Here is an 11805-nt window from a genome sequence, read left to right on the forward strand (position 1 = left end):
CCTGATTTCAACAGGAAGTGACTCGAAAGTGGCCTAAAATAAACAGGAAGTGACTTGATTTCAACAGGAAGTGCCCTGAGTTCAGCAGGAAGTGACCCAGAAGTGGCCTAAAATCAACAGGAAGCAACCTGATTTCAACAGGAAGTGACCCAGAACTGACCTGATTTCAACAGGAAGTGCCCTGATTTCAACAGTAAGTGACTTGATTTCGACAGGAAGTGACCCAGGACTGACCTGATTTCAACAGGACGTGCCCTGATTTCACCAGGAAGTGACCCGGAAGTGGACTAAAATCAACAGGAAGCGACCTGATTTCAACAGGAAGTGACCCAGAACTGACCTGATTTCAACAGGAAGTGCCCTGATTTCGACAGGAAGTGACTTGATTTCAACAGGAAGTTCCCTGATTTCAACAGGAAGTGACTTGATTTCAACAGGATTTGGCAAACTGTTCAGTGCATGCGGCTTTCCACCTTGCAAGAGTCAGCAGTCACATCCATAATTTCTGCGGATATTTTACTAGTAATATACTAAAGTTGTTCTTACCAACATAAAAGTTAAACAAAAGAAAATAAACAAAACGTGTTTATCTTAAGTGCACAGATATATTAGTATAAGTTATAGGTCCCTCCTTATCCATTACATATACGCAAAGAAGATTTGAACGTATTTGTAAAATACATAAATAAAAGCATCGTAAGTCATACCCCGTGGCATTATGGGATAGAAAATGCTACGTTTTTATCAATTAGCCTGCAAGTACAGTCGAACGTACTTGCAAATACATTCAAACATAAACGTATCATGTCAGTCTGGAAAAGAAACCTCATAGCTGGTTACAGCCATTGACGAGAGCACACTTGAACGTATGTAAGTCCCTTGAGCTTTTTCGATCAAGAGACAAATGGTGAGAAAGAGTGAGGGTTCAACTAACACTTAATAGCAAACACACAATACTGAAATTGATCATTTGCGCCACCAGAGAGACAAAAGCCTGTAACTCACCATGAGACCATGATACACTGGCTTCATTTTGAGACAATAAAGTAGACGTCAATTTGAAGCAGGGAAAAAACTACAACCTATATATATTTTTTTTCATTACAGTTTTGGTCCATATCTAATATTTTATAGCTAGAAATACCTACTGAGAACAATATCTGATATCGTCACTCATCACATCATCACCCCCAAAACACATTTATCGTTATAGTAATCGTCAAGCCGAGAGAAATTCGAAGGACAAGTTGAAACGCAGACATTGGTGAAGTTGTTAGAAGTCTGTGCTATGACTTTGAGGTTAAAGTGTATTAGGTGCAAAACAAATAAATATGATTCGGCCCATCAGTCTCAGTATTGTCACATCCACGGCTGTCCCGTCATTCTTATTTCCTGCCTGGTAATAAGCACCTGAATGCATAAGAGATGTTGCTCAAGTCCTTCCTGTCTATATTAATCTTTTATTTAGTGTTTTATATTATCATAATCAAAGTCCCAATAAAAAAAATAGCAAAGCAGAATAAAATATACATATCAAGTGACAGCCTAGTTCCGTAACCTGTCCCACACAGAATTTTGATGTTATGTTAACAAACAAATTAGCATTTAAATGAGTCCCGCATTTTATGCTTCAAGGTTATGTTGTTATAGATATTAAATTAGAGTGGGTGTGCGTGTGTTTCTTGGAGCTTGTAGGTGTGATTGCGTGTGTATTTGCGTGTGTGCGTGTCTGTGTGTGGTCCGTACGCTGCCAACCGACGAGTCCCCCCCTAGAGAGGTGTTAGAGCAGGTTTATTTTGGGTGGGTTTGGTGGGAGAGCGCGATGGATGTGTGTGCATGTTTCAATGTGTGCCGGGCAACTTCAATCTATGCTGACCGGACCTTTCTAGAGAGTTTGGTAGAGTTACGTTGCCTTGTATTTTCAAAAAAAAAAAACAAAAAGGCAGGTCCGGCGGCTTAGCTTGCTTTGGATGATTAAGTTGGCTCATCTCCGAAAGCAGCTGTCATAACAATTAAAATATGAGCCGTGATTGCACCAGTGCCGCAGTCATTGTTGAGATAGCAAACAATGACTCAACACAAAACAGCATCTCAAAGGGAGCTCAGGTGAAAAATCAAAACGGGCATTTTCAAACTAACTAAATGAAGGCTTAATTTTAAAACAAGGTCATATGGACTCATTTCTCGGTTTTCAGGACATTAGTTTGGATTATATGTTGTGTTATTCTATATGTTTGTTAATTATTTTTAATTTTGTTATGTATAATTTATGATTGACAATTTTCTCATTTCATTGTTTTGAAAGTAATGGTGGCCTTTTTGAAGAAAAGTTCAAGTGTGCCTTTGGAAATCTACTCATTTACATAGTCATAAAAAAATTAAGTCAGGAAATTTCATGTCACTAATAGGTTCTTAACAAAACAAATAAATAACTAAATAACAAAAAGCATTGGTATCAGTATTTGTTTTTTTTTAGTACACTAAAAATAATATCAGACATCAGATATAAAAGTTACCAGTAAAGAATTGTTTGGTGATCATTTGAAGAGAAACAAATATGAAGAAACAGCCAGATTTTGATTCCGAAACAAGAGTTTGCTCAGTGAAGGAGGAATTAATGATTGAAGGAATAGATTTGTTCATATATGACTGATTGCATTTTTTGCATGCAAGGACATAAACTGACAGCAATAAAGTGTGAACATTACAGCTGTCTACATGTATGATCGTGTCTTCATCAAGAAAATACACGATATGAGAGCGACCGGGCTGCCACGTCTCCCCACCCCCACGCTCATCCCAACATGCGTTTGAATCAGCATAAGATAGTCCACAATTAATCTCGGAGGCAAACTCATCTCTCCTTTAATATAATTGATTCATGAACCTGCTCAAAACATGTTGTTTTTAATCTACCCCTCACCGGCCGAGCAGTCATAATAAAATGTGGATTAACTTGTAAACTGGATGATTTTTTTTTCTCTCTCTCTCTCGAATCATAAGGCAGATCGAGGCTCACCTTCGACAACAATAAATATGTATGCTAATTCACACCCTCATGAAGTATTAAAAAAAAAAAAAGCACCCATGATATTACACATGCAAAATATCCAACAGACTCATAAATGCATGCAGACATTCACAAACAGTGTGCAGCTTCAGGCAGTTTACAAATTTATGTTATGTATCATAAATCCTGGATGGTTTTTTTTAAATGGTAAATTTCTGTAAGGCATTTTGATTGTTTCATCTAATGTAATATACGTAATTCCCTTTTGTAAATTAATTGCATTCATTCAAGCATAAGTATCACTTTATGCTAAGAGACTGTACAAACTGCAGTACATACCTTACAGTCTGTTTATAATGTATTTATGTTCAGAAAACAAACAGTGATGATTTAAAAAAAAAAAAAAAAAAAACACAATGTAAGTACAACCCTTAAACACAATGCAAATTTAGTAACTGATTTTTAGTCCATAAGCATAGTCAAATTAATAAACATACAATCACACAAACTCATTTTAGGACATGGACATGACAGGGACTAAAAAACCAAAGCAACAATCCGAAATGAAGCTGGGAGCTGCTGCTGCATTCGAGGATGGTCGGAAGTCGGACTTTTCCGAGTTCAAACCAGGAAGTGTGTACGGGAACTCGGAAATTCCACTTGCGAAGTCAGAATTAAAAAAAGGACTCCGACTTCACCGGCGGACTAGAATTATTTCTTCATTCATAAATATTCGACATAACTTCACGTAACGCAACATACGTGACAGTATGCCACTATCTCCCTGTATGAAATTATACGGTGAACTCCTGAACTGTATTGAATGCTTATGAAATAAATAACAATTAATGAAGCAAAATTATGAGAAAGTAAGTTTGCTAGGGGTAAAAAAAAATTAGTTTTAAGAATCAAAATAAAGAACAATTTACAACTATCCGCCATTTTGTTTGTTTACTTTCGCCTCGAACGCTTTCAGGTTGGAACTGGGAAAAAAACAAGTCGGATATATCCGACTTCTGACCTCGAATGCACCATAAAAACGAGTACGTACAACGAGAAACACCTTGACAAGACACGAGTAGATGACGCGGCGAGTGACAACAGGTGGACATAAAACCTAGACATGAGGCAAACGACAAGAATACAAGACACTAACATGAAACAAATCTTCATACAATGTAGAGTCAAAACAAAGCGTGACACCGATTATCTTGATTTTATCTAGAATAAGAATCTACCCTGCGGAAAAGTGTCACCAAAGAAAACGTTAAGCTCAAATAATGTATCCTTTTTGTCTCGGGGAAACGTGCTGTCACATGATCATTATGAGAACGTGTTGAAAAAAAGGAACAAAAAGTCAAACAAACAATATCCATAATTCACCGTTTAATTCTCAAGGTGGGTTCTTTATTTATATGAACGAGGTCTTGAATACAATCCTCCCACTGCCGACCCTTGCCGCACCTCATCAAATCTTAAGTTTATGTTGAAGGGAAAATTCCAAGGGGATGTACATATTACATGAAGGAATGAATTACAAATCTTCTGGTCCAAGGTGAAAAAGGTGGACAGCGTCATCCACGTTGCGGTCGCCCTCCAACCTTTAACGCACGGGTGGGGTCCGGTGAACTGATGTACTGTAGATTGCGTGCGAATGTGGTTGTCTGGCCCATTAATCCATCAGAAATCAGAGCGCACACTTGACATCGCCATTTGCACATTCCAACGCTCACTGATCCATCACAGGCAAAAAAAAAAAAAGACAACCTGGAAGCACTCAGACCCCAAAGAAAAAACATTTCCTTGAAGCACTAGACCTCCACCCATGGACCCAGCCAGACATTTATTTTGTTTAGCATTTGCTATCCTGCGTAGTTTGGGTCATTGCAAAAAACGAACCAGGGAATTTCAAAGTAGGGGCACATAGTGGGCCGATCTGATACGTTCTCGTGGGTTTGGGACAGGAAGTAAAGATTTACAAATGGACTGGAGTTTTCTTGAAGACTTGCCAGTGTTAGGTGGGCTGCTGTTATTCCAAAAGGAAGAAAAATTCCTCCACGGCCCTCCAGACGTATATCCTGTATTGACGACACAAAAAGTCCGCCTTAGGATCTTTACATCTTCCTGCTCAAAATGAGGGTGGGTTCATCTCTGTGCAAACCCTGCTACATATTTTGTCGTTTGTTTTTTTCCAGCAGTGAGTGTGGCTTGTTGTCCGACAGAAGAACATTCCAAAAATGTATAGTTGTTTCAAATTCTGTAGATTTATTCATTTCCAGGATGAAAATGCATTGTCAGTTATGTAAATAATGAATGATTTGCATATCATTACGCCAATGTAACGCTTTTTTTTTTCAACTCGACACACATTGAACTAGTCACAATGCATGTTGGCTTATATCAGGCAACTTTATATATTTTTTTGTCATTGCTTTATTGTACTAAATATCCTCATTTGAGTGACAGGACTGAAAAATAAGAGGAATGAGCAAATAAATGAAAACTTGCCAGACAGCTTTTGTGCTAGTAGCAGTTAGCACTAAACATGTCAAAGATTTTGAAAATAAAATAAAAAATCAATAAAGTAATTTAGGAAACAAAACTGTGCCTATATATATATATATATATATATATATATATATATATATATATATATATATATATATATATATATATATATATATATATATATATATATATATATATATATATATATATATATATATATATGTACGCACAAGTACTATTAAAGGTTATTTTAGTTAACTAAAACTAACGAAAAAACTAACATTCAAAAAACAATTTCATTAACGAAATAAAACAAAAACGAAGATGCTTTTTAAAAAAAAGAAAACTAACTGAAGCTACATTTTATGTTTACAAAACTAACTAAAATTGAACTATAATTATAGCAAAAAATGTCCTTCGTTTTAGTCTTTGGGAATTAATTGAATGCATGAGTCTTTGGGGATGATTTTAAATGTGATTTTTAGTAGATTTATTTTAATATAAACCGGAATAATGACGTCGCCCCCATGGTGTTTTTTAAATGTTGTGCACGAGTAATACACATTTAAAAAAATAAATAAATAAATAAAAACTAAAACTAATACTGAAACTAACTCAACAAAAACTAAGCATTTATTAAAGAACTAAAACTAATTTAAAAAAAAAACTAACAGAACCACCCTGAAAAATAATTAAAACTAACCAAATTAAGAAACAAAACAAAACTCAAAACAAAATAGAAACTAAAATGAAAAATTCCAAAACTATAATAACCCTACTGCCATATGACAAATAAATTGGTTAATATACTGTAGCATTTTTCTAAATATACAAAACCCAGTTTTTAGGACTAAACACAAGTTCTCTTCATAACATTATGTGGCCCTTGCGTCCCTTCTGATTTTCTGGATGTGGCCCTCAAATGAAAAAGTTTGGACACCCCTGCTATAAGTGATGCATTAAGACATACAGTATCATGAAAAATAAAAATAGGTTGCTGTTATATTGTGCCTTATTTTTCGCTTTGTTCTACTGCAGAATTACTGAAGAAAAAAACAATTCTAATGATAGTTATTATCATTCTAAATACTTAACACAACTGCTTCGCTTATGTGCTCACTACAACAATCTTTCCCACTCATTTGAGTCAACCCCCCCCCCCCCCCCCCCCATCCTCCCCAGTCCACCCTTAGACACACACGCACGCGCGCGCGCACACCCTCAGAAAGTAAAAGGGGACTTGAAAGACCTGTTTCAGGTGTTTGAACTCATCATTACCAACTCCAGCCTGGGGATCCGCTCCACTTGACAGCCTTGTTGATAGATTGTAATTGTGCGGTGGCAATTGATTGACTGGCCCTCGCTCGGTGTAATATGCATTTATTGGAGGTTACAGGTAAAAGGGAATAGCAGTAATGACTTTCCCTGCGTGTCCTTTGGCAAATGACCCTGGCAAAACGCCCCCCCCCCCCCTTTTTTACAAGCTCTGATGGACACTTTGCAATATTCACGGAGGGGCGAGATATTTTTGCATTTCACTCTGAGATGTTAACTGCTGACAAGGCACAAAAAAAAAAAATGTTCAGTTTCCCTTTTAATCAAATTTCAATTATTCCTACGGTGGAGAGGAAACACTCGTTTTGGTTGTCTATGTGTTCGTTATTTTTTATTTTTTTTCCCCCCCCCCCCCCCCAGTAGCTGCAGGTAATTAATCATCCATACGTTTTAAAACATCTCCTCGCTCCGTTCTCTCAGTCAGTACTTTGTCGCCTCGGCGTGTGAGTGATTACCAGCGAAATAAATATATGACACGTTCCAAAGTGCGGAAAATACACATATGGCGCCGGCTTTGAAACTGCGGCGCATTTTGAAGCGGAAGCGGAAAAGAAGAAAAGGGGATATCATGAATGGCGAGTGACTTGCAATGTTCAGGTGCAGCTAACGAAGTTGTAAGAAAAGGAAATGTACAGTAGCGGGTCAACTGTTCATTTTCTTTCGTTTTTTTTCTTCTTTTTTTAACAAGCTACGAGCATTAAGAGAGTCGCAAAAACACTTTACTTGCCAAAGCAGTTTGGAGAAACCGTGAAATAGTGGCTGTATGGGCATTCACTTGGTTGTCGAACTACTTTACTTTTTATTACTATAATGGGCTAAATAAGCGAAGTATCCCTTTAAATAAAAGCAGTTTACTTCTACTCAGTATTCTTCATAAAGGTATTTTGTCATCAACTCATTTGTAGATAGTCACATTTTGACAGTTCTATTCTTTGCAGACTTTCGTACACAAGCTAACTCATAAGGTAGATTACAAAAAGTACTAAAAGAACGTACAGTGCCACAAAAATATTTTTGGAAAATTGATTTTAACTATTTGGGCAAAGCAGTTTTTAACCTGGACTTTAAAAAATTCACCTTTGGAGTTTGGAGTTGGCTTCACTTCTGTTGGCAGCTAATTCCATTTGTGTGCAGCACAACAGCTAAATGCTGCTCCACCATGTTTTCTGCTCCACTAATTGACCTGAGTCAGCAGAGCTCAGATCCCAAGTGTTTAATTTCCATTAGCATTTAGCCATTAGCATTTCTTTAGTAGCTTACTTTATATCCATCCATCCATTTTTTTTTTTTTTATCTCAGCTGTCTTTGGGCAGTAGGCGGGGCACACTCTGGACTGGTTGCCAGCCAATCACAGGGCGCTTACTTTATACTCACGTCTTAGCCTAGTCTTGAGCCTGACCTGCGGTGGCGCCCATGAGACTCCGCACAACTGCTGCTCATCAGCAATTATGTCTTGTATATTTAAGAGGTTGCTTCTGCTCCTGTCTTTTGTCGGACTATTCGCTTGCGAGACCTCGTTTGTGATCTTGATCTTGCCTTCCTGTCTTGTTTGTCTTAATTTCTTGAAGATTTCTCTTGTACTTTGCCTTGTTGTACTTTTGGATTGGCTAACGTGTGTTTTCGGTTCCACGTATTTGTTGCCAGCGTTTTTTGTCATATAAATTTGCTCTTGACATTGCAAGCTTTTTGTTGAACTTTTGCCTGTGTGCTTGATTTTTGTTGTAAATAAATCCTTTTGTAAATTTACTTACTTCACTGAATCACTGATACTTAACAAAAGAAACTTTCCAAAGTCATTGGTGTAGAACCTATGGAAGTGCCGAACACAGATACGGTGTGAGAAATAAGCAGATAATGGAACTGAAAATATATTTGTATGATTTCATACTTAAACTCATTCACTCCCAGCCATTTTCACATTTGCTATAAAGTCATGGAACCTATCAAAAGAAAGATCAAAGTCTCTTCTTTCATCAGGAAAAAAAGTATGTTTCTATCTGTTTCCGTTTTGCAGCAATTAGCATTAGAAGAGAGATAAGTTTCATCAGTTTTCACAAATCTATTCAAAATTGTAAGTAATTGAGCTTTTTTTCGACATGGCCCTGGTTGATCTCCTTTGCTCTGTTGCCACCTGCTGGCCGTTTGTGTAATAACTACCATTTCTGCAACCGTTCTTTGCAGTTGAGAGGCTGCATCAAAGCCTTCTGTATGCTCTAGCATAAAAAAACAAAACCAAAAAAAACGTATAAATACGTCTTTGGGACACTTAGGACCTTTAAAAAAAAAAAACTCATTTCTACGTTATTGGGAGCAAATGAGTTAATTGGTGGGCACTGGTCAGTCATTCCAGAAACCCAGCTACAAAGCAAGCATTAGAAACATTTTTTTCCCCAAAATATGACACCTTGAAAACATTTGCTGCGTGTTGGTACAAAGTACTAAATAGATTAGAGGAGGTTGTCTCGAGCGCAATAAGGTCACTGGATGAGAAGATAAAACCACAGGTCACATTAATTATCCCGAACACTTGTGGATGATGTTCTTTTCATAGGCCAGGGACAAACAAAAAAAGATATGGCGCATATTACGTGGCGCGGACATTTGGAACACAACATCGTTCTTTTGTTTCAAGGTGCAAGGCTGCTTTCGAGTGGATCTAAATCCAGCCCGTTAATTAATAAGCCGTGCGAGTCGGAGACGTTTCCTGGGTTATCTGACAAAGGACATGACGAGTGACAGATCACTTTCACATCCGTTTGCCCTTTTCCACTTGCATTGTCTTTCCACCTCTTCTTATTTCTTCTATTCCTCCGTCTAGTTACGAAAGTGAGTGAGTATAAACTCTAAACTGTTACTGTACATTATGTGTTACTTTTTACTATGAGTTTGAGCAGGGCTGACCAAGATCCCTGATTAATATTATCCTAACACAGGCATGTAAATGGTGTCTGGTTATTGTATTAAGCCTCGGCCTCCTGCTCTCTTTACTGGTCCCAGAGGAGGATGGGCGTTGAGTACTAATTGGTTCCACAGCGAACCATAACACACACCCCACCTAAGTCTGCCCACCCTGATTTTTTTTTTTTTTTTTTTTTTTTTTTTTTTTTTTTTTTTACAGGACTCTTTTTAACGAGTGTTTTGCAAACAAAAATAAAGGGGTTGATAAGAGGTCGGGTAGGCAATTGATGTGGTTACTAAATGGTTAATTTGCATTCTTTGAGAATATTCAACAAGGGGAGATGGTGGGTAAATTGGACGGTGCTTGGGGAATTATGGTCGTAAATGAAAACATAAACTCAGAAACACGTTTATTAAGTGTTGGGTGTTGGGCTTAATTTGGTAAATGTTACTGTTTAGGTTTTCACTTTTATCCGTTTTGACGGTTCATATATGACAAAATATGAGTTATAAAAAGTTGACAATTATTTGTATTTTAAATTAGGGTAAGACTAGGAATGTAACATGATATTGCGATATTAAAACTGCCACAATATATCGTCGTCGTCGTGTCACAATATTAACTCTTTAATTCCCAGCCATTTTCACAGAAGCAACCCCTTTTGCTCCTGCCTGTTTTACTGGGTTTTGACTGACTTTGCAAGGTCCACAGAATGTTCTGTTCTATTGCTATAAAAACATATCCGTTCCCATTTTGCAGCAATTAGCATTAGAATATTGCTAAGTTTCATCATTATTAACAAACCTGTTGAAAACACTGGCAAAAAGAGCTTTTTGAAAATGGCCCTGGCTGATCTCTTATACTCTTCTGCCACCTGCTGGCCGTTTTTTTTGCAATAACTACCATTGCTTTAAACAACTTCTTCATGTCAGAAGCTCTATCTTTATGCTTTAGCATTAAAAAAAAAAAAAAAAAAACAGAAACAAAAAACGTATAAATATGTTTTTGGGAGTGAAGAACAAAGTATTGAAAAACGTATTTATACGTCTTTGGGTTTGAATGAGTTAAAAGCAGCACATCTGTGGAAAAAATTGGGGTTGATTTCCATTTGTGCAAGCACCCTCTGGTGGCTAGTTTTTTTAGTGCAGTTTAGTTTTCACAAGCCATGTTTTGGCCCTCCTATGTTTAAAATCCACATTAATTGTCACATGAAGGGAAACATAATTTGCATGTGAACCGAGTCGATATGCGTCGGAACTGATTGTGTGCTTGCATTAAAAGGTGCCTCGATATATATATTATATTTTATGTTTTTAATAATTTAATAATATTTTTCATTGCTGTTTTGTGCAAAAGCACAATATTGTGTGTGTGGGGGGGGTTTAGTATGAGCTTTTATTTTTTTTTATTTTTTTTTTTTTATTTTACAATCTTGTGACCTAACACAAATCAGCACACCCAATGATTTCTTAAGGCACACTAAATGTGTGTGGAATAAGCGAACTATACAACGCTTGAGTCAAAATCTGATTTAGCTGAATCTTTTACACTGCTTGAGCCCAATAATATCTTACTTCCCACCCAACAAAATAGTCAATGGATATGTGTGACTTAGTGGTCTGGCCCAAAAATGACTCTTGTTGACAGGAAAAGGTGAAAAGCATCTGAGTTGATAACTTAGAGACATCATTTGAAACGTTTTCACTGAAAAATGCAAAAGGCAAAGCAGGCCAAATCCTCGCTTGGATCAAAACTTCCTTGGGCCGCGTAAGATAAAATTAAGATGAAGGTGCCGAGCCTCCATATGTAGCTGAATCTCGAGAAAATCAAAAAGCATCTATTAGCGTAGCAGCCACTCAACTTATCAAACTTTTTCCTGCCGCCTCTCCATTACATGATTCAAGCCCAAGCACGCTGTCAGTCTACACAAAGAGATCAGATGCATCAATCAAAGGATCTATAGCAGAAATGAAGCAACATTTGCTGGCCCAGCTGGCCGTCGACAAATTATTATGGGAGCTTTTGACTTGAGGGAAGGTGCTCGACTTTCAGT

The sequence above is a fragment of the Festucalex cinctus genome, chromosome 4, assembly GCF_051991245.1.
Source record: "Festucalex cinctus isolate MCC-2025b chromosome 4, RoL_Fcin_1.0, whole genome shotgun sequence".
Classification (NCBI taxonomy): domain Eukaryota; kingdom Metazoa; phylum Chordata; class Actinopteri; order Syngnathiformes; family Syngnathidae; genus Festucalex; species Festucalex cinctus.